This window comes from Schistocerca piceifrons, chromosome X (genome assembly GCF_021461385.2).
Source record: "Schistocerca piceifrons isolate TAMUIC-IGC-003096 chromosome X, iqSchPice1.1, whole genome shotgun sequence".
NCBI lineage: Eukaryota > Metazoa > Arthropoda > Insecta > Orthoptera > Acrididae > Schistocerca > Schistocerca piceifrons.
Window position 1 is genome coordinate 70,334,944 of NC_060149.1, and position 23,654 is coordinate 70,358,597.

The 23,654-nt window shown below is 39.9% G+C and overlaps 1 protein-coding gene and 1 pseudogene across 3 annotated transcripts in view; one reads left to right on the top strand and one right to left on the bottom strand.

Annotated features, from left to right (window-relative positions):
* The window catches only part of LOC124721931 (solute carrier family 22 member 7-like), a 209,224-nt gene that overhangs the window by 26,969 nt on the left and 158,601 nt on the right, over positions 1-23,654 (bottom strand). The gene's annotated exons all lie outside the window — the stretch shown is intronic.
* On the top strand, positions 19,125-19,242 carry LOC124723336 (annotated as a pseudogene).

A 23,654-nucleotide genomic window follows, 5' to 3' on the forward strand; every position in this document is an offset into this window, starting at 1 on the left:
AGGGAGATGATGAAGCTTGCACTGGATAGAGTAGCATGGAGAGCTGCACCAAGCCAGTCTCTGGACTGAAGACCACAACAACAACATGATGACATAGTAATAGTGGTGGATTTTTATGAGCAATGGGAGCTCACAGAGATCAGATGGACTGAACTTAAGGGAAATGGGTTACTAATCAATAGGACTACATGACATTGCAACCTTCCATCTGCCAGCCATGATTATAGGAATCACACAAGTGAACATCTCACAGGAACAGTTGTATTGGCCAGATGTACCTTTGGAATTATTGCCAGCACTGAATATAACATTTCTAAATCAAGCTGTATAACCTCAACAGTTAATGCAGCACATAGAGCAGTCAAGAGAAGAACAACAGTGCAGGACAGTTATTTTTAGTGCCACAGAGGCTCTAAATCTGCTGCGCATAGCATTTATTCTTTTGAGACAGAGAGCCAACGGTCAATGTAAACGATCAATAGTCACGATTCCAGTAGAATGGATCCATAGGGCCTAAGAGGGAGAGTCAGACTGTAACATTGTACTGTGGATGTGGAAAAATGTAAATTAAGGGTTAAGAGAAATGGGAGCAATGGGACTAGCAATGGAGTTAAGATTTCCAGATGCACAAAACAAGGCTAGTAAATAGGCACATAGATAAAGATAAAATAAGCAGCATAGCAAGATATGATGTGCTATCTAACACAAATGGGCAAGCTGTCAGTTGTCTTTTTTTATAAATTTCTCTGTTTACAAACACCTAGAGTAATACAAAACATATGAAACTGGTTTTATGGTTGACTCTGGGGAGCAGGTGTTGTTCATTGAAATGGGTAATGTAGAGTACCAACCATATATGGGCATATTAGCATTAGCCTGAATGTTGTATTGACTGCAGCAGTGCTGACATCAAGTGAGTGTGGGATGTTGTAACTTTAATAATTCAGCAAGGGTGATGCTTGCTGAAACAGTGAATGCAATGGTGCTGTGCAGACTTGTGCAGCAAAGGACAAGGTAGATTTCCTAACTGACAGTGGCAGTAGTGTTTTAAGATATGTTACTGATAGTGGTGATATGCATAACAAGAAGCCCGATGTTGCCTGTAAGTACTAAACATTTTGTAATGAAATTATTCTCTGTTGAAGCCCTGCCAAGATGCTGGATGAGGTTGTCACATGGACCTGCCAGTAGAAGTCAGATTTGAGGTCACGACAAGGAAACAACTCTATGAACTAGGTTCCCCTCTCACCCTCCCAACTTCCCCCTTCCCCTATCCCCCCCCCACCTCCTCCCCTCTTACCCCCCCACCTCCCCATCTCCCCACCCAGCCTTAGTGTTACAGCACAGTTGGCCATCCCAGGTCGACTCCAGCAGCATGGCCGACTGCTGCCCAGGGGCAATGGGTCACACCCCATGCACGTCACCTGTCTTCCACCATTATAGGATGGGCATATTATCATGATGGCCATCCATCACTATGATGAACTGCCTGGGGACATAGCAGAGACACCATCATCAAGTGCACACTGCTGGCCCAGGATTTGTGCTGCCTTGTGCAACATAGTTGTTGCCATTCAGTGGAGGATCCATGTCAGCATCATGGGATGTGCAAGCAGGCAGCCACATAGAATTCATTGGCCAGCTGGTCACTGACCAGGTATATTATGCAGCACAGTTGCTTCAGTAGAGAACTTATTACCTCTACAGCTGCTTTTCTGTGAATCCTCATAGGATATCATCGGGCGCTGATAACCTCGTTGTTGTGCGCCCTAAAACACTACTCATCATCATCATAGGATATCATCTCCCATCCATCACCTGCTTGCACCTTCCTGGCTCATAGCCATCCATCTTTGCAATGGGGTTGATATATAAAGAAGTTGTAAACAATCAACAGAACTTTATGGTGACGCTTCACAAAGACAAAAGGTAGATATAAGTATCACAAAAAGTAATGTGTGGTACCAAGGTAAATGCACTTTGTGCTTATGGCCAAAGTTTCCCACATAAAAACAAACCATGATCAAAATATATTTAAACAATGAAAATGTTCCAACCTTCTTATTGAATATTAGGTTTAATTTTAACAACATTTTGTTCATTTATGCACAGCCCAACAGTGGACAATTTACTGCAATAAAACTAAACCTAGAACTCACACTTCAATTTTGGAACTTCCTAATGAATGTGTTAGCAACTGGAAATCACTGAACTGCTCAGGGTAAAGTCTCACAACTGAATACATGTCATTAGGAGACTATAAGCTCTCCATGTAATAAGTTCATGCACAAAAAGAAGGCCATACTCATGTCTCAGGTGGTAGTCTTGGCATCTACATGCGTTGGCTCGGCCAGGTGGCAGCACAGAAACTGTTGAGTTTCCTTAACAAATGCAAAATTCTAACCAATGCACAGAATGGGTTCAAGAAAAACAGGTCTGCAGAAACAGCTGTATATCACTACTTGGAATAGGTTTTAACTGCAATGGATAATGCGGACTTAAAATTTGGAATATTTTTAGATCTATACAAGGCATTTGACCTCATCAGCAATGATATTTTGATAGAGAAACTGTATTTCTATGAAGTATGTGGAAAAGCGTACAGCTGGTTTCAATTGTATCTGTGCAACAGATATCAAAGTGTTGAAATAATACATAATGGCACAAAATATTACTCAACATATCTGAAAGTCAACTGTGGTGTACCCCAGGGCTCTGTTCTAGGCTCTCTGCTCTTCTTACATTTTATTAATGATTTTCCTAACCATCCAACAAGAGCAAAATCAGCACTTTTTGCAGAAGATATGAGCCTTCTTATCAAGGGAATTAGTGAAGCTGACCTACAAGAAACCTTAACTTCAACAATAAATGAAGTAGCTGAATGGTTCCAGGACAATTACTTAATTATAAATGACAAAAAACACTTGGATGATTTTTAGGCACATAAGGAACAAAGTAAAAAATAATATAAGAGTTGAGATTGGGAAATGTCAGACAAAACAAACTTGTTATACAAAATTTTTGGTGTATGGCTGGACAATAACTTGAGATGGGGAAAACATATTGAATAAAAAACTTAGTAAATGCTGTTATATATTAAGAAATCTTAAAGAAAACTGCAATTCTGAAACAGTACTATGAGCTTACTATTCTTACATACATAGTAATCTAAGATATGGTATTATATTTTGGGGGAATACAGGTTTCACAAAATGTTGTCTTAAGCTCCAAAAGAGAGCTATTCATATTCTGAAGGGTGTTTCCTACAGAGATCCCTGTAGAGGACTCTAAGGAGTTGAAAATTTTGAACCTCCCTAGTTTATTCATGTATGAATCAGTATGTTTCCTGAAGGCAAATCAAGAATTCTCTTCTCTAAACAGTGAAGTACATGATTATCAAACCAGAAACAGGCATGATTTCCATAGAACCATACATTCAAAATTCCTGTACCAAAATAGTGTGATGTATCTACCCAAAATAATGTTCAGTGCCTTACCAAAAGAAATGAATAGCATAAAAACTTATACATATTTGAAAAAGAATTAAAGATGCTCTTATTAGGTCAAAGTTTCTATAATGTTTATGAATTTCTTTGTTATCTAAACAGATAGTGCTCATCTTTTGATTGTTCTGCATAAACCTTCTTTTTTTCCAACTTGCATGTAAAAAGAAGACAAAATATGTAAAGTGTAATTAAGAAAATATTGAAGTGTAATTAAGAAAATATTATTTCCATTAACTAATATTTTTTGTATAAACTGTGCATTTTTTTTTCATCTTCCATGTAAAAATAAGACAAGATGTGTAAAGTGCAATTAAGAACACGTTATTTCCCTTAATTGTTAAAAATATAAATCATGTTCTCTCTCTCTCTCTCTTTCTATATAAGAATTTCTATATCATGTATATGATAAAATGGATGATAACAAATTGAATTGAATTGAATCAAAACAATGGACTTGTCTCATGGTGGCCCTGTGATTAGGTTTCAGTCTATTGAAACGGATAGCCACAGAGCAGTCAGTCAACTGCATTTCAACATTCACTGGATATGTCAAATATGTCATTTGATATGGCCTTTCATTGGGTGGAAAAAGCTATTTAGGTTTTTTTTTTTTTTTTTTACTTTTTTTTCATTGGCAGGTTTCACAACAGAACATCATCTCCCTGTCAGTAGGATGGTAACACTACACCTTAGTTGTTTCTCTGAATATGTCTCCTTGCTGCTTTGAAATCACTTTTCTAGACATTCCTCAAAATCATCTGAAGCAGCTGGGCTAAACATTCCACTTTGTTCAAAGCAACACTTGGTGGTAACTTACTGAATTCAAAGGGAAAGCTCATTAGGCATCCATATACTACCTCACAGGTGCATATTCCATTGGTTTGTGAATTCTGCTGTTATAAGTAGACAATATGTATGGCAGATATTGAGCCCAGTATTTATATGTGTTATTTACATAATAAGATAACATTTTCACAATAGTCTTACAAACACATTATACATGGCGATTGGCTTTAAGTTGGATGGGGGTGGTTCTCTATGTCTTAATCCTCAACAACTTGCACACATGTAAAAATAAGGCATACGTAAAACATGTTCCTTGTTGCTTCAGAATGGTGTCGGAACTTCGAACGATAATACTAAGTGATTCAAAAAGGCCTTTACTATGGTTTCTACCACCATATCAGCAAATATTACCAAAATGAGGCACTGCTAAAAAAGATAAATAAATGAGAGAATTTATTTATTCTCTTGTTGTTTCTGTGGGAAGGGTCTCATAGCATCTAATGCTGCAATCTTAAAGGGCATAGAAGCTTCTGAAAAAGTTTGCAGCAGAATCTGTGCTCACATTTGCTGTGCTCTTTTGGCACACAGAAGGCAAGCACATATGATTCTCATCAGGCCATGATTTTTCCATCAGTAGTATGTGATAGTTCATGCATTAGTGACACATTTTCTTCTATGGCAGGCTTGCGTGCTATCATAACACTGGATATTAGCCATTGTTGAAGCACTCTGGGTGTCACTAAGTGGATCCCAAGTGGGGTTTTGTGGTAAATAACATCATCATTGGGTATAACATTGGAGAGGGTGACATACTGCTGATATTCTCAATCCTGTCTCTGAGCTGCTTTCAGTTCTGCAATAAGCACTTCATCTGCTTGCAATACACAGACCTTCCTACTTAAACCATCTGCTTTTTGATGAAGCTTCCCCAGCTAATGACACATTTCATAATCATATTCACTCAGTAAGCAGTAATCGTTATATGACAAATGTAAGGCTGTAGAAGCCTATATCACTATGGGTGAGATAGATACTGCCTACAGGAAAATTAAAGAGACCTTTGGAGAAAAGAGAACTAACTGTATGAATATCAAGAGCTGATATGGAAAACCAGTCCTAAGCAAAGAAGGGAAAGCAGAAAGGTGGAAGGAGTATATTGAGGGTCTGTACAAGGGAGCTGAATTTGAGGGCAATATTGTGGAAAGGGAAGAGAACGCAGAGGAAGATGAGAAGGGAGATATGATACTGCATGAAGAATCTGACAAAGCATTGAAAGGCTTAAATCAAAACAAGGCCCTGGGAGTAGATTCCCAAAATAAAGGTGTATCAGCAAGGAAGAACTTGTTAAGACATCTTTTACCTGTTGCACTGGAGTCTTGTATTCCACAATCCACCCAAATGTATGGCTTTTTTGAACAATTTCATTAAGGCTTTGGTTACTGTAGCATAATTCTTGACAAAATGATGATAATAATTTACTAGACCGATAAAATTCTGTAATTTCTTTATGTTGGTGGGCACAGAAAAATTGTCTACTGCTTCCGTTAAATGCAGATTTGGTTTTAATCCAGCAAAACTGGTAATATAACCAAAGTACTGAACCTGAGATTCTGCAAAAGAACATTTCTAAAACTTCAGTCTCAAATGTACCTCTTGCAGTTGTGACAATATGCCTCTTAGTCATTTGGCCTGTTTTTCCATCTTTCTTAAAATACAGTAATATCATCTAAATAAACCAAGCACACAACTGGCTTTGAACCCCTTAAGGTGACTTGTCTGTGAATGCCTAAATAACTAAAGTTTACACTACTCTAATAAAAAAATAAATAAAAAAACTGAACTCTTAGTAGAATGAAACTTGTAGGACAATTGGAGTATTTCTTGCTGAACATTTTGATGTAAAATTAATCACATTAGTCATCACATTGACTTTATTACAATATTTTTGTGAAGATCAGAAAATTACCTTTTTTATTTGCCGGTTCATACTTGGAAGCTATGCATTGAATGACTATTTCACTTAGGGGCTTGAAATTGTAAGTGCACATTAAGAATGTGTCTGTCTAAAAAGCAGACTACAATAATGTCATTTCAGTCTCAAGTTATTATTCTAGAAATATTTACATCTGATAATCAAAATAAAGGTTGCTTTTTTAAATAATTAATCAGTATTTATTTTCTTGCTGTTGATAGTATGTTAATGTCTGTAGTCTACTTCATTCCAAATAATATCCTGAAATATCCAAAAATTTTCAGATTGTTACCTCAAATAGGTTTTTGAGTGCAAAATAAACATGTCAGACGTTTTAATTCTTGGAAAATTCAATTCAAAGCTATATTTGATCTAAGACACAGTCTGTTGTTGCTAACACATTCCCATTGCATAATCTTATTGGTTTATGTTTTCATTTTCTCTCCTTCTTTTTGTTTTCCTCCTTGGTATCCTAATAACTTTAGTTATTTCAAGGCTCCACTTTTCAGCTGCAGCCACTCTCATGGAATCAATTGCCACCAGTGATTGTTTCATACTGAGCCCATAATATATTTCTAGCAACTCTAGAACTTGATACATGCAACTTGCATCATCTTTAAAACAAATTATGGCATTCAACAAACCTAATTTCATAGTTCTGAATCCAACAAACACTGTTTTTGGCAGGCATCTAGATATCAATTGGTTCAACATTCATTCACATTTTTTGTCTTTCTCTGTAAGTACCATGACGAGATTTAACTGTTACACAGGCCCCTGTATATAGGCTTCATTGCATCTAAAGCTGCAAATGGCAGGGAGTGATGGTGAACACAAACTTCACTAGTTGCACATGTTTTCCTGTCAACCTAACATCCAGTCAGTTTGTAATTGTACTTACACAGTATCTGCAATCAGGCACAATAAACAAATTGCCATAAAACTTACATTTTCCACTACCAAAACAGTTTTCTGGAGGCATTATAACCTCCAGGAACATCAGATTAGTAACAACGCAAACTACACACAAGTTTATAAGCAAATCAACAGTTGGAAACCAAAAATATATAAGAGAAAATGCAATAGCATCACAAAGTGTATCCTGTAACAGGGCCACCAACTCAAAAAATGGTTGCATAGTATTCTTTGCTCAAACAGGTGCCTAATGACAACATCTGATGTGTGAAAGCAGAGGAACCGTGTGGCTGCACAATGAAAGATCATTGAGTTGGTTTTTAAACAACTTCCCAATGTCCAATTCAATTTTTTTAACTACCATATTATTCAAAAAACACTAAACATTGTTTTAAGATGAAAAACAAAAAATCAATTTTTCGATATGGATTCACTAGCAACAGACCTTAACAACAAATCAGCAAATCACTGAAATTTGGAGCACACATTTTGTAAATCAAAGGCATGCTCAAAAATTTGTGTAGTGTAGGGGACATTACAAAAGCAGTTTTCAGCCTACCCTGGGGCACAATAGGAATCTGACAATAGCCTGATTTCACATTCAGGATAGTAAAATATTTGAAATTCCCCCACCTATTAAAAGTATTGCCCATATGAGGTAGTAGATAGGTGATGACTTTATTTACTGGTGATAGGAATTATCACCATTAACTGACTTTTTGGGAATGAGTACAGTAGGTGAGGCCTGGGGACTAGAGTAAGCTTGTATGATTCCAGTATCAAGCGGTTGCTGAATACTTTCTTTCACAACTGATTAAAAGTGATATGATATTTAGTAGAGTTTTTGTGCCATCAGCCTAGCATTTCCAGTCAGCATTTTGTGGTAGACTAGATCTGTAGATAGCAACCAAGCTACCTCTTCCAATACTGGAAACTTCAATTTGATTCAGACAAATAGGACAAGTTCTCCTGCAAATAGTACCTAAGGAGTGGTGGGATTGTATAAACTTCTCTCATGGGAATGACTCTGTTTACTATCCCTTTGGAATTTTTCTCTTTCCATCTCTTGTATACTAGCCATCATAATTTCATGTGTTATAACAAAATCTCTCTCTAGGCAAATTGGGATACACATTTTGCTATTCACAGTTTCCACGCTACAAAGGCCTCATTCAACATGAACCTGAAGACTGTCAAGAATCTCATTCTGGCTGAGCAGGTTGACCAGAAAAGTAGTTCCTTTTGGCTGTCATTCAGAGAACCCTTCCAATAGCACCACATATAGTTACAGGAGTTATGGCTTTTAACACCAAGATACATGGTTCAGTAGTCACTCAAGGAACAGACTTGTTTTCTATTGTTTCTCTCATCTATGTAGTGCTGTCACTGGAAAAATGGTGAATTAATTCTCCATATCAGACAGTTAGTGACTGCTAGTCAATCACAACCTGATAACAGTGAAGAAAGTCATTCCCCAGAATGACATCAACATCCTCCCTGCCCTTGCCTCATCAAAGATGCCACCTCAGATCCATATGCCCTCCCATCGGTTGCCTATATGACATACCAAGTTCCTACATGCTTAATTATTTCAGCCCCTAAACTACTGATGCTATAGTCGGAAGACTTTAACACCTGCTCATCACCAGGGGATAAGAATACTATGCACTTGAGCACCATTATGAACCAAAATTCTCACTTTTCATCTTTGCATCTTTCCCAATACAATCATGACTTCCACTTCTTTTAGGCCACTAAATTTAACAGGGTTTAAGAATCTTACTGGGAATACAGAGAGATGGCTGCTACTGCTCCCCTATTGTTTTCTTGATTTGCTCTCCTACGGTCCTTATTTTCTGATAGCTGTCCTAGGCATAATTTGCTCTAATTTGTGACTGAGGGCAGTCAGCACCCAAATGATCAATTTCTTAGCAATGGTGGCAAGGGGGCTCAACATTGGCAGTATGACCCATCCAAAAGCCTGATTCCTTGTGCAGTGGCACTGAATGGACTGCTTCATTTAAAGGGAAGAGTGATGTAACTTTCATTTCACCACTGATTTTATGACTGATATTTTAGGTAAATATATTGACTGACCAAACTTCAGCTTCTTCTAGTAAGACATCATTATGTGTTGCGTCTCTTCCCAAAATACAATAGACACAACATGAAATCATCTGGATTCTGTTGTCTGCCTCAAAATCTTTCCACAGCCTCTGCTGAAGAGCGTCTAGCTTATTGCAATAATAACTGATGATTCTCTTGTCTGTGTTCTTCTCTGTTAACATCCATGCAAGAATTTCAGCCTTTTTGGCATGCTTCAGTGCATCAAGTGACTCTACATAGGTAAGCACACCACCTGAAAAGTTTAAGCATGCCACATTTAACAGCAAATCCTCCAGCCACAAGCACATGTGACAAACATCACAGGTATTTTGTAGAAATTTTGGAGAGTTCCCTCAGAAAGAAGGAATGACAATAAAAGCAGTGAAGCTGCTCACTATACTAAACTCTGGGACAGCAGCAGTCTTACTTTCAGTTTCTCTGGGCCCCACAGCAGTAGCCTGAGTCTCCACATTTTCCTTTAACATGTAAAACTACTCTAATCTCTCCTCTAAGTCAAAAGTTTTATGTGCCAGTGTGTCAACACACTGTTGCAAAGTTTTGAAATAATCTTCACTATCACCTTCCCCTGCACCACTCTCTCCCTGTGTGCATGTGTGATGGGCATTCGTCTATGGATTAGGGATAAGGTTGCTAATGCAATATTGCAAAACAGAGCAAATGTTCCACTCTAATGAGTAACTACTGCAAAGACATTGATTTACCCTGCCATTGTCTAAGACAGTTTTGTCATTCATGAGTCTGTGGCTGCAATATTTGGCATGCCAACAATTACATTGGGTGCAGCAATTTGTGACAGTAGGGCTGTGGCACGGTTGACTGCAGGGGCTGGCTACAATGGAAGCAAGGCATGGGGTGCCCCTAGCACTGAATATAAAAACCTCAGGTAGAGCAGGCATGTGCACAGCAGTCAGCTGCACTGATGGGTGGGCTTGGAGGCTGCAGTGTGACTCGTGTCACACAGCATGGTCCATAGTGTCGACTAAATGGCCATCAAACAGGCTGTGCAATAGCAAGACTGTAAGGCAGTGTGATCACCTGGACCACCTGCACAGCAGCAGATGGGGCAGTGTTCTCAGGGACTTTTCTCAATCCAATCATGCACCAGTGAGGGTGCAATGGTGGCAGGTGCGTCCGCAGCAGGGCTGTGGTCAAGCAGGCTGCACTGCAACATAAGTGCAGTACATGACACTCTGACTGGACTTTGCTCAGTGCCACTTGGCATGGCAGGGCAGGCAGGTAGCATCTCAGTAATGGCATCTGGACATGGCTGCTGTGGACCAGCAACTGAAGAGCATCTCATGGCTCTCAGCCCACTTGTTGTTAGTGGGTAATGAAGACAAAATGCACCTGGTACAATAAATAGGCTCATACACCACAGCATCAAGGGACGATCACTAGGCACAGCCAAGCCTCTCACCCAACTGTGACACTGTGTGTATGGCAGCATCCAGTTGCAAAAATATAGGTTGTTTCTGGACCATAACGTGGGTCAGATCCCAATGACTGACACCAGATGTACAGAATGGGAAGCTGAGGCTGAGGAGTGAACATCTGGTAGCTTTTAAGAACAGGGAACATATTTGTTAGACAAGTAACCTATTTGAGGGGGGCTATTAAGACTGAACTGCACAGTAGGATGGGAGAGTACAGGAGGAGGCATGCTGAAGGCTAAGAGATGGTTGCAGAGAAAGCATCCATTTTGGAACCATCACTCTGCTTCCATCTGCTGAGGTCTCATGTGATCATTATCCTACACTCTCATTATTGATCAGCAATCTCCAACTGTTAGAACTTTGCTAGGCTAGCAACATTGGCCAAGTAATGAGTGTGAGCCATGGGAGTGGTCCCACAGCAGCCAGCAATACCTGACTGGAATGAAAGAGAATCTACTCATAAAATAAAGAAAAAATAATAATAATAATAATAATAATAATAATAATAATAATAATAATAACAATAGTAGTAGTAGTAGTAGCAGCAGTAGTAGTAGTAATAACAAAAAACTATACACAATTCCCTCCAAATACACTCCTGGAAATTGAAATAAGAACACCGAGAATTCATTGTCCCAGGAAGGGGAAACTTTATTGACACATTCCTGGGGTCAGATACATCACATGATCACACTGACAGAACCACAGGCACATAGACACAGGCAACAGAGCATGCACAATGTCGGCACTAGTACAGTGTATATCCACCTTTCGCAGCAATGCAGGCTGCTATTCTCCCATGGAGACGATCGTAGAGATGCTGGATGTAGTCCTGTGGAACGGCTTGCCATGCCATTTCCACCTGGCGCCTCAGTTGGACCAGCGTTCGTGCTGGACGTGCAGACCGCGTGAGACGACGCTTCATCCAGTCCCAAACATGCTCAATGGGGGACAGATCCGGAGATCTTGCTGGCCAGGGTAGTTGACTTACACCTTCTAGAGCACGTTGGGTGGCATGGGATACATGCGGACGTGCATTGTCCTGTTGGAACAGCAAGTTCCCTTGCCAGTCTAGGAATGGTAGAACGATGGGTTCGATGACGGTTTGGATGTACCGTGCACTATTCAGTGTCCCCTCGACGATCACCAGTGGTGTACGGCCAGTGTAGGAGATCGCTCCCCACACCATGATGCCAGGTGTTGGCCCTGTGTGCCTCGGTTGTATGCAGTCCTGATTGTGGCGCTCACCTGCACGGCGCCAAACACGCATACGACCATCATTGGCACCAAGGCAGAAGCGACTCTCATCGCTGAAGACGACACGTCTCCATTCGTCCCTCCATTCACGCCTGTCGCGACACTACTGGAGGCGGGCTGCACGATGTTGGGGCATGAGTGGAAGACGGCCTAACGGTGTGCGGGACCGTAGCCCAGCTTCATGGAGACGGTTGCGAATGGTCCTCGCCGATACCCCAGGAGCAACAGTGTCCCTAATTTGCTGGGAAGTGGCGGTGCGGTCCCCTACGGCACTGCGTAGGATCCTACGGTCTTGGCGTGCATCTGTGCGTCGCTGCGGTCCGGTCCCAGGTCGACGGGCACGTGCACCTTCCGCCGACCACTGGCGACAACATCAATGTACTGTGGAGACCACACGCCCCACGTGTTGAGCAATTCGGCGGTACGTCCACCCGGCCTCCCACATGCCCACTATATGCCCTCGCTCAAAGTCCGTCAACTGCACATACGGTTCACGTCCACGCTGTCGCGGCATGCTACCAGTGTTAAAGACTGCGATGGAGCTCCATATGCCACGGCAAACTGGCTGACACTGACGGCGGCGGTGCACAAATGCTGCGCAGCTAGCACCATTCGACGGCCAACACCGCGGTTCCTGGTGTGTCCGCTGTGCCGTGCGTGTGATCATTGCTTGTACAGCCCTCTCGCAGTGTCCGGAGCAAGTATGGTGGGTCTGGCACACCGGTGTCAATGTGTTCTTTTTTCCATTTCCAGGAGTGTAGATAGCCACTTCCACAAAATGCTGCATCAGTGCCACTGGGATATCATATGTATCAAATGTACTGAGTGAGGTGGCCCAGTGATTAGCACACTGAACTTGTATTTGGGAGGAAGAAGATTCAGACCCACATTTGACCATCTAGATTTAGGTTTCCCATGATTTCCCTAAATTGCTCCCAGAAAGTTCCAAGATGGTTCCTTTGAAAGGGCACAGCTGATTCCTTCAACATCCTTGACACAATCCAAGCTTGTGCTCCATCTCTAATGACCTCATTGTCAACCAAACATTAACCCCTGTCTTCCTACCTTCCTTTTGTACTGCATTCATTGCCAGTGAGCATTGATTTTCAAAAGGCATAGATGAATAGACTGATATCATTCTTGTGCAACACAGCCAGCACATTATTGCCTTGAAGTAATGAGTGCTGTCAACAAGGGATCTCAGATTGATTCCATATTCCTAGATTTCCAGAAGGCTTTTGATACCGTTCCTCACAAGTGACTATTAACCAAATTGCGTGCATAGGGAGTATTGTCTCAGTTGTATGACTGGATTCATGATTTCCTCTCAGAGAGGTCACAGTTTGTAGTGATAGACAGTAAATCATCGAGTAGAACAGAAGTGATATCTGGCATTCTGCAAGATAGTTTCATGCCCTCTGAGGTTCCTGATTTACATATATGATCTAGGTGATAATCTGAGCAGCCCCCTTAGATTGTTTGCAGATGACGCTGTAATTTACCATTTAGTAAAATCGTTAGATGATCAATTCCAATTACAAAATGATCTAGAGAGAATTTCTGTGTGGTACAAAAAGCGGCAATTGGCACTAAACAAAGAAAAGTGTGAGGTCATCCACATGGGTACTAAAAGAAATCCGATGAATTTTGGGTATACGATAAATCGCACAAATCTAAGGGCTGTCAGTTTGAATAAATACCTAGGAATTACAATTACAAGCAACATAAATTGGAAAGACCACATAGATAATATTGTGGGGAAGGCGAAACAAAGACTGCGCTTTGTTGGCAGAACACTTAGAAGATGCGACAAACCCACTAAAGAGACAGCCTACATTACACTTGCCCATCCTCTGCTGGAATATTGGTGAGTGGTGTGGGATCCTTACCAGGTAGGATAGACAGAGGACATCAAAAAAGTGCAAAGGAGGGCTGCTCATTTTGTGTTATGGATGAAAGTGTCACTCATAGGATACGTGAGTTGGGGTGGCAATCACTGAAACAAAGTCGAGGTCTATTTACAAAATTTCAGTCACCAACTTTCTCTTCCAAATGCAAAAATATTTTGTTGACACCCACCTACATGGGAGAAATGATCATCATAATAAGATAAGACAAATTAGAACTCAAACAGAAAGATTTAGGTGTTCCTTTTTCCTATATGCCATTCGAGAGTGGAATAGTAGAGAAGTAGTATATGAAAATGGTTCGATGAACCTTCTGGTAGGCACTTAAGAGTGAATTGCAGAGAAACCATGTAGATGCAGATGTAGATAAAGACATAGAAGTGATGTGGGCTAAACCACATTTATGTCAAAAATTCCAGTCAGCTCCCCTGCAGCAAGATTTTCCATGGCCATAGGGATCAGAATCCTTGCCACATTCACATACAGACTATGTTGGACAATTTTTGGAAGTTAGTGGCTAATTGTCATGGATGAATTTTCTAAATTACCATATGTAATACAAACATCACCTGTAACTTCTCTGAAAACATTCCAAGCTTTGTAAAGGTTGTCATTGAAGGGTTGCCAAAATCAGTAGTTTCATACCAGGAGTTCAAACTATTATGTGATTGAAATGACACAGGACACTTCAAAACCACATCTTTTAACCTGAGAGCAAACTGCCTTGCTGAAAGATTTTTAAGGACATTCAGATTTCATATGACAAAGCTGACCATGGCAGTACAATAAGGATAACGGATTATTAACTTTTTTTCTCAGTACAGAGCCACCCAACATAATACAAAATCACTAGAAGAAAAATTGCATGGCAGACTGCACTGGACTCTACTGCCCATACTCAAGTCATTCATGCACCCATAGACCATGCAGACACAACAATTAAGAAAAAAAATTTTCAAAGTCAGTGATCAGATACTCATTACCATACACAAAAATAGAAAGAAATCATGGGCACCAGAGGAAGTGATACAAGAGCTCAGACCCATAATATAGAGAGACCAAAATGATAATGATGTCACAACCTGAGACAGAAACCAAATGAGGCTGCAAAATGCACATACATCAGAAGTGAGCACCACTAAGCTGTTTCCTTGCACAACTCTGGTGCAGCTAGCCATTTTGGGGCTCTTCAATGGCATCCATCATTGGACCGCAACATCACCACCAGCAGTAGTAAGTCCATAATGTCCATTTAGAATTAGTCATTGCAGCTTATCCCACAGATAAAGATATGGATGTTGATGTGGGAGATCAGCTTGACTGGCTGCTCCCTCATTCAAGTTTTGGTTATAGTTTCCTCAGATGTCATGGATGAATGCCAGGGGTAGTGACATGAGGGCACCTAGCATAATTCATGTGTCTGCAAGTATGAAGCTTCACACCCCCTCTCCACATCATTCAGGGGAGGGATGATGTGTCCACCAGAAGATATGTATGCAGCCACACATAGAGAGGGCGAGACATGACAAGACCAGCTTCTAGAGAGGCACAACATAGTATGGTCGGAAACCATAGAAGTCGCACATAACATGGACTGCATTGTAATTCCTGTTATGTCACACAAATAGTTCCCATGTGGACAATCATCTGAAAATTCAAATGTAAGCGGACACATGGCTCTACTCAGGAAGAATGTGTGAACATGGAAAAGCATGTGAACAGTTAGTCCAACAGTATCCATACTGTGCATCAAGATAGCACCACGACTTCTACAGTCACTGCCCAGAAGAGCCCAACTGGACATTCTGCTAGTTATATTAATTATCATTCACTGGATTAAGAACTAGACTCGTGTGCAAAGTTAGGGCACAAGATGTGAATTTTTAACAGTATTGCCAACCATCATCTTCATACTCAAGATACTAAATGTATAGTGCAAGCAAGCCACCTCAATAACTGCAACTATTTCAGTGGTTCTCTCCCTGTCACATTTATGTTTTATGTCAATAATATTTGGTCAATGAAGCAGATATTTTTGTCTCTGATGAACACTCACCTCTGGGACAATGTACTATGTTCCATTACTTGAAAAGTTTTCAAGACACTTACATACTTGAGAAACCATTTCGTATGGTAGGAACTTCAGTAACAAGTTTGCAGTGTGGCATTGTGTCAAATACTTTTCAGAAAGCTAGGAATGTGGACTCTGCCTACTGCCTATCAGCTGCAGCTCACAGGATATTGTGTGAGAAAAGGGAAAGTTGATTTTCACATGAACAGTGCTTGCTAAATCCATGTGATTTGTAGGTATAAGCTTTTCTCTCTCAAGGAAGTTAATTATATTTGAACTCAGAATATGCTCAAGAATTCCTCTGCAAACCAACTTTAAGGATATTGGTGTGTAATTTTACATATCTGCTCTCTTACCCTTCTTATATACAGGAGTCACCAGCACTTTTCCCCCAATTACTTACGAGTTTCTGCCAGATGAGACATTCACAATAGAAGCAAGCTAAGTATGTGGGGATTCCATCAGGACCTGTACACTTATTTGTTTTCAACTTTTTTAGTTACTTTTCACCACTTTGTATACCTATTTCTATGTTCTCCTTACCAGAGTTTGTGTCATGATCACATTATGGTATGTATGAACATATGTAATACATATGTATTGGCATGAACTGTTACCATGAAAATGAAAAAATATATGCATACATAATAGGCAGTGATAGTGTCTGGTGTAGAGGGGCATAGAAATGCATTGGCATAGACACCTTTCACGGAAAATAACGTGGGATCAGTAGCTTGGAAACAAGAAAATGGAAGAGAATAGTAAAAGGTAAATGGGGATCACAAAGAAAAATTGTGGATTAGGGTAAGTCAGACCCAAGATATTAGAAAGGCAGCAGAAACTAATTGATGGTGGGGTTAAATAGAGGTTGGACTAAGAGGGTTCTGGGATGTAGAAAGTATATTTTCCACTGGAGTTGAGAGACAGTAGTGTTACACTGTGTCAGGAAGATCCAAACGGCATGTGTTGTAAAGAAGATGTAAAAGCTGACAAAGTCAATCTGAGCAGCATTCTTTGCAACTGGTAAGTCAAATTTGCCACTGAACATGAATTTGGCAATCTGTTCATAGGGATAGAAAGCTCGTCTATAATCATACCCTCGTAGTTGTGTAGTAAAGTTTGAGTTTGACATTGTATAAGCCATTTCTGAACCAATTCATTTCTCATAAAGAGGCAAGTCCTGGAATTACAATTTATAGAGATCTTTTTGTTAAATATTTTACTTCAGTTTCAAATGGAGTGTTTTAATTGGCTAAAAGGAAGGATTGAGCTCTTTAAATGTTACTTTCTTTAAACTGGAGCAGACAACTCAAGAAGAACTATTTGCAGGAGAATTTGGTTCATGTGGTGTGTCATTTTAAATAATGCTGCACTGAGTATCAATGACTAACACTGTAACCACAGAGGATGATATTCAGTATGTAATGGAATGTCGACTAAATATATAGAGTGTGGTGATGAAAGTCATGGAATACATCCTAATATCATGTTGGACCTCCTTTTGCTTGGCATTGTGCAGCAACTTGATGTGGTATGGACTCAACAAGTCATTGGAAGTCCCCTGCAGAAATACTGACCCATGCTGCCACAATAGCCATCCATGATTGTGAAAGTGTTGCTGGTGTAGGATTTTGTGCATGAAGTCACTGATCAAGTTTGTGCCATAAATATTTGATGAAATTCATGTCGGGTGGTGAGGGTGGCCAGATCATTCACTCAAATTGTCCAGAATGTTCTTCAAACAAAAATTCCATTATTTTTTGGGAACATGAAGTCCATGAATGACTGAAAATGATCTCCAAGTAGTCAAACATAACCATTTCCAATCAATGATTGGTTTACTTGGACCAGAGGACCCAGTCTATTCCATGTAAACACAGCCCACACCATTATGGAGTGTACACCAGCTTGCACAGTGCCTTGTTAACAACTTGGGTTCATGTCTTCATGCACCACACTTGAACCACACCATCAGTTCTTACCAGATGAAATTGGAACTCATCTGACCAGGCCACAGTTTTCCATTCTAGAGTCCAACTAATAATGTCACAAGCCCAGGAGAGGCACTGTAGCCAATGTTGTGCTGTTAGCAAAGGCACTCGTGTTGATCATTTGCTGCCATAGCCCAGTAACACCAAATTTCACCACATTGTCCTAATGGATATGTTCATTGTACATCCTACATTGGTTTATACATTTATTGCATGCAGTACTGCTTGTCTATTGGCACTGACAACCCTGCACAAACGCCACTGCTCTAGGTAAGTGAAACACATGAGCCACTGTGTTGTCAGTGGTGAGAGATAATCACTGAAATTTTGTGTTCTTGGCACATTCTTGACACCGTGGATCTTACAATACTGAATTCTCTGATGATTTACAAAATGGAATGTCCCATTTGTCTAGCTCCAATTACCATTTTGTGTCTGAAGTCTGTTAATTCCCATTATGAAACCATAATCAAGGTGGATGCCTTTTCACATGAATCACCCAAGTACAAATGACAGGTCTGCCAATGCCTCACTGTTTTATACCTTGTGTATGTGATACTATCACCATCTGTATATGTGCGTATCACTATCCTATGACTTCTGTTATCTTAGTGTACATCATAAGCAACAGGCAAAGAAGATAACAAAAGTAGTCACTTTTGTCAGTCACTCTAACGAAAAAATGATTTTAAAGATTATCACACATGATAACAGAATAACTAGTGACTTTAGTCACTTTTCAACACTGTTTTAGTGCAAGTCACGTCTGCAAGTTGCCCTGTTTAATACCATTCTTTGCTTCATCCCAGCCTCTCGCCACCCTCGCTGCCCCCCACCACCCACCCTCCAACCCCCACATTGCAAGCAGTCAACAAGAATTATTAGTCTTATCCTGGATGCCTTGCCTCAAGTAATGCAGAATAACTGCCCTCCTCTAGCATGTGATATGTCCATAATATGCTGCTGATACAATTTATCCACAGTAACACTTCATAAGATCTCACAGTAAAGACAGTATCTCCCCTCCTGTGCCACTATGTCATAAGCAGACCTCATCCCCTCCACGCTTCCCTACCACTCTCTCTCTATTCATGAGGTGTAAAAATATTGTACTGATTAACATTGCTGTTATTTTAGCAGCAGCAGTGGTATTGAATGTGCCAATGGCCTTGCCACAGTGGTAACACTGGTTCCCGTCAGATCACCAAAGTTAAGCACTGTCGGGGTGGGATAGCACTTGGATGGTTGACCATCTGGTCTGCTGAAAGCTGTTGGCAAGCGGGGTGCACTCAGCTCTTGTGAGGCAAAACGAGGAGCTACTTGATTGAGAAGTAGTGGTTCTAGTCTCAGAAACTGACATACTGGCAGGAGAGCAGTGTGCTGACCACATGCCCCTCCGTATCCGCATCTGGTGATGCCTGTGGGCTGAAGATGACATGGCAGCTGGTAGGTACTGCTGGGTCTGCCAGTGCCTGTAGATGGAATTTCCATTTCCAGTGGTATTGAACAGAGGGGATTTATTTGTTCTGCCTTTGTGAAACTGCATTGGAACGCACAAGACATAATTTCATATTACCTTTTTATATTGCTCATTTCAGTCCCTGTGTCATCAAGGCACGAATTTTTGTGCCACCAACAATATTAAAATATCAGGAAAACAGACTTTGCTACTGAAGTTGTTGACAGATTTGCACATTTCCATTCTGGTAGCCACTTTTTAAAAATTAATATCTGCCTATTTGTGGCTTTATGCTCTGCTTAGTGCTTATGGGTCACTTGATGCAAAATTAGGGGTTTGTACCTAGTACACTGAAGCATTGATGTGGCATGTGAGGCATGCTCAGATGTCTCAGCTTCTACACTGCAGGATACAAATCATATTCTGTTGCTTATGAATTATTTACAAATCATATTCTGTTGCTTATGAATTATTTAGGAATAAAGGAAATGACTCAGAAAAGGCAGAAGCTCTGTGTCATTGATAGGTATACAAACAAAAGGTAAGGAGCTTGGCCAGCTTTCAGAATACACTTCCTTTTTCTAGCTGTAGCAAAATCATGCACACAAACACACATACATTCACTCACATGCATACAACTGTCTCCGTCTATTGTGCTCAGTTGACTGCCAGCTCTTTACCAGTAAAGAGCGGGCAGGCAGCTGAGCACAGAAACAGGAGTGTGCATGTGAGTAAGTGTGTGTGTGTGTGTGTGTGTGTGTGTGTGTGTGTGTGTGTGTGTGTTTTTGTGTGCATGTTTTTGCTATAGCTACAAAAAGGAAGTGTACTCTGAAAGCTAGCCAAGCCCTTACCTTTTGTTTGTGTGCCTATTAATAATGCAGCATTTCTGCCTTTCGGTGAGTCATCTCCTTTATTCCTAAATAATTAATAATTTTCAACCAGAACTTTCTGTACATTAATATTCCATAGATTGTAGTGAGGGGAATATTAGATATTTGTAAACAAGTCATTGATCTTCACTCTGTTTAGGTGCAGTACAATATAATATTATAAAATCATTAAATGTAGGAAGATAATTGCACAAATATGAATTATATTTATAAAATGAAACATTATTTTTAATAGTCCCTAGGAAAATACCCTGCAATATAGTAAAATGAGCAGATGAGCAGGTCTTCAACTAGTTTCTTAACTACATTCTGTGGCCAATAGTACATTTAATTTTTCCCAGCAAGGGACAGAATACATAAGTAGCTATGTGTATGAGGTGCGACAATAAAGTAATGAGACTGATTTTCTTTGCAAGATGTGGCAACTCTGTAGGCTTGTGTAGGCACAATATCTTTGACCTTCATCTACAAGCTGCTTCTAGTCCAAGTGGCACATCGATGCAACAGCTCAGTCGTGAGTTGTGATGTAATAAGTTAATATGTGTTTGTCTCTCTCGTCATGGAAATGAAACCGCATAATATTGGGCAATGGTATGCCATTTCTTTTTGCGTTAAATTGGGTGAAAACGCCTCGACAACTTACAGTAAGCTTCAGAAGGCTTTTGGAGAGGAGTTTATGTCAATAGCTGAAGTTTTTTGTTGGCATAAAATATTTAGTGAAGGCAGAACGAATGTTGAAGATGAAGACGGCAGTGGACGACAATCAACGGGTGTCGACTTGGTCAGGGTGTGTGAACTCGTACAATCTGATCAAAGATTATCTGTGAAAATGATTGAAGAAGAACTGAACTTCGTAAAAGAGTTCTGTGTGTCCGTGCAAATATTTCTGATAATTGGATTCTGCATCACTATAATGCACCATCCCATACTGCTCTGTCAGTACAGCAATTTTTAACCTCAAAACAAATGTCAATACTACCACAGCCACTTTCTTCACTAGATATCACTCTGTGCGACTTTCTTCTATTTCCAAGAGTCAAAATGGGTGTCAAGGGATACCATTTTCAAACAACACAAGATGTCCAAAAAGCTGTGATGAATGTCTTGGAGGATATTACAGAAGATGAGTTCCAGAAATGTTACCATCAATGGCAGAAGGGAACTACTTTGAAGGAGAGAACACTAAACTTGACTAAAACACTAAACAATTTTTTTTTTCACATCAGTCTCATTACTTTATTGTCGCACCTTGTATAGCTACTTCCTTACTAATATTGAACCAATGTCACTGTTTGTCTCTGGTCCTGTGCTGTAATGAAGGTATAAATTATTTCTTACGAAAACAGTATTACTGCAACCTATCTGACCCTTTCAACTCAACTGTGTGCAATCCTCATTCTACACAAACATTCAACAATTTGAGTAGCTTTATATGCTAACAGTCTGTCCCTCCCAGCAAAATTTTATGCAGTCCTTACTTTATAGACCTTAAAAATGTTGGTGCAGACTTCATAAACAAAGATAGTACAACAAAATGAATGAGTTTACATGCTAGTAGACAGAAAAAAGTTATTGACATCATTGTGTTGGTTCAGTATCAGAAAGAGCTAACAGCTGACCAAAGTGTGTGGACCATCACAGTTGGAACTAAGACACCATTGTTTACAGAACAATAAATTCAGTAAAAACATACTGATAGGATCTCTAAGACAGCACACCCAGGCTGACCACTAATAACTTGTTCAGGTCCATAAGCAAGAGTCTGTAGCTTGTGGTCAAGTTACATATACTATTCAGTACACTGTCTACAATTCATTACTGGAGCAGAGGCCGCTCTGTATGTCAACTTTCCATTAAAGGACATTATAGTCCATCCTCTCCTCCAGGTGCCTCTACTTCTCTTTTGAACCATCATATATATTAGCTTGCCACTATATTGCAGATATAGCAGGTCCTGAAGATGATAAGCAAATGCCTTGCAGAAATATTTTGTGATTACTGTGACAGCAGCTAATGCTTTGACCAAGAACTAGTTAAGCTGAGTAAGATTAGTTTTTGAAAGATTTGGGGTTAAAATATTTCCTGACAACTGTATAAAATAAATTTTTCAAAGATACACAGTCAAACTCTTGCTCACCAAGTTTTCACATTACTTATTCACTGTTGTTTTTCTTGATTACTACATAGTGCAGCTGCTAGCCTTAATGTAAATTCTTGCGTATTAGCAAACATTGCTACCTTGGTTATTAATGTAAATAAAGAAAAGAAATGCCTCATCATCAACTGCAAATACTGCTCAGGAATTCTTTTCTTGATATATTCTCACTTTTAATTCAATATTACACAAGCATTTGACTGTGTTTAGCTCCAAGCTCAACAGATATCATAACAAGTGTTTATAGAAGTCTTATAAATAAATATATTTAACATACCTGTTCCAAATAAGAAGTTGTGTATTTTTAAACAACACTTTATTCACAAAGATGATCTCCAAGCCCAGAGCACCCAGAAGTACATGGGTTGAGAGGGTATGTGATGTTATTCCAGAAATTACAAACTTGAGTCAGATTGGCAGAATGAGCCCACATCAGTGTGACATTGCACTGCCTCTGGCCCAAATGCATCCATTTATTCAGTTTAGAATGGTATCATAAGGCCATTGTACCCTCTCCTGAAGTAAACTGGTCCACAACTGTTGTTGCCACGATAACATGGGTACTGGCGCTGGGGCGGAGTTGATGTCCACCCTTGTCCCAACCACGTTTTGTTGGGGTCACATCTGGGGAACTCATTGGCTGTAGGTGTATCTCAACAATAATCTGGTTCATCCCATTTGTGGGCAAATATTTTCTGCTGAAAAATTGCTCCACAATACTGTCACAGTATGAAATTCAGTTTAAGAGAAGCCTAAAGGATTTATTGGTGGCCAACTCCTTCTACTCCATTGATGAATTTCTTAGTAAAACCAACTGATTTGTATATAAGTACAACATAACTTCTGCACAATTTCAGTGCAGTGATGTGTTCATTGAAAATTTGTGTGTGTGTGTAAGTATAATCTGACTTCTGCACCATTTCAGTGCAGTAATGTGTTCATTGTAAATAAGTATTACAGTAGTTGTATTACATGTTTATTACCTTATAAATAAATAAAAAACGTTTTTTATTTTAAATTCAGTGCATTAGTATTTGTAAAATGACTCTTAGTGTTCATTAAAAATGACGATCATTCCACTTGGGACCTGTGGAATGGTACATTAGCTTATTTGTTTTAGTTGTAAATATTTGTCATGTATTGTTGTTTTTCTGACATGTTCCACATCCAGGAGGACCTCCTCAC